The 610-nt window shown below is 33.8% G+C and overlaps 1 protein-coding gene across 1 annotated transcript in view; it reads left to right on the top strand.

Annotated features, from left to right (window-relative positions):
* The window catches only part of ZC3H13 (zinc finger CCCH-type containing 13), a 115,019-nt gene that overhangs the window by 100,677 nt on the left and 13,732 nt on the right, over positions 1-610 (top strand).

The raw sequence follows: 610 nt of genomic DNA, 5'->3' as shown, positions 1-610 counted from the left end.
TGAGAAATCACATTCATTATTTAATTCTCATAGTGGGAATTCCTTTTTTAAATTTATTTTGAGAAACATTTAAGCCCACAGAAAAGTTGTAAAAATAGCACAGTTGATCTTTCTGTATCAAATTACTTTTAACAAGGTACTCAGTAGTTTACCCAGGGCTAAATGAAGCAGAGCCTGGGAAAGTGGACTAGATACTTTTCATAAATGAGTATATTGGATATCTTGGCAACCCTTTCGTCTGGGAAATGGGGGAATTCTACCCCAGTGAAGTTATGTAGGTTGAACCTTTAACAAAGTTGTTAAAAACTTGATCTCCAGGCCGAATAGTCCAGATTCCAATAGGCATACCACTTACTAGCTATTATCTCTGTGTGTTAGTATCATCATCTTAAGCTGGGAGTAATTACACCACCAACTTCATACGATTGTAGGGGGAACAAACGAAATATTAAACGTGAAGCACTTAGAACAGTTTTTAATGTATAATGACACTCAATAAATATGAACTGCTACTCTTAAGTTTGAAAATACCTTATCACATTGATTATAGACCTTTTTGGCACAACTTTTCATTATTCCAGAACATTTTATTTAGCTTATGGATTTTTTT

Source organism: Pteropus alecto, unplaced genomic scaffold (assembly GCF_000325575.1).
Source record: "Pteropus alecto unplaced genomic scaffold, ASM32557v1 scaffold245, whole genome shotgun sequence".
Classification (NCBI taxonomy): domain Eukaryota; kingdom Metazoa; phylum Chordata; class Mammalia; order Chiroptera; family Pteropodidae; genus Pteropus; species Pteropus alecto.
The sequence above is the reverse complement of the archived record's forward strand: the minus strand, read 5'-3'. Positions and strand labels throughout refer to the sequence as shown.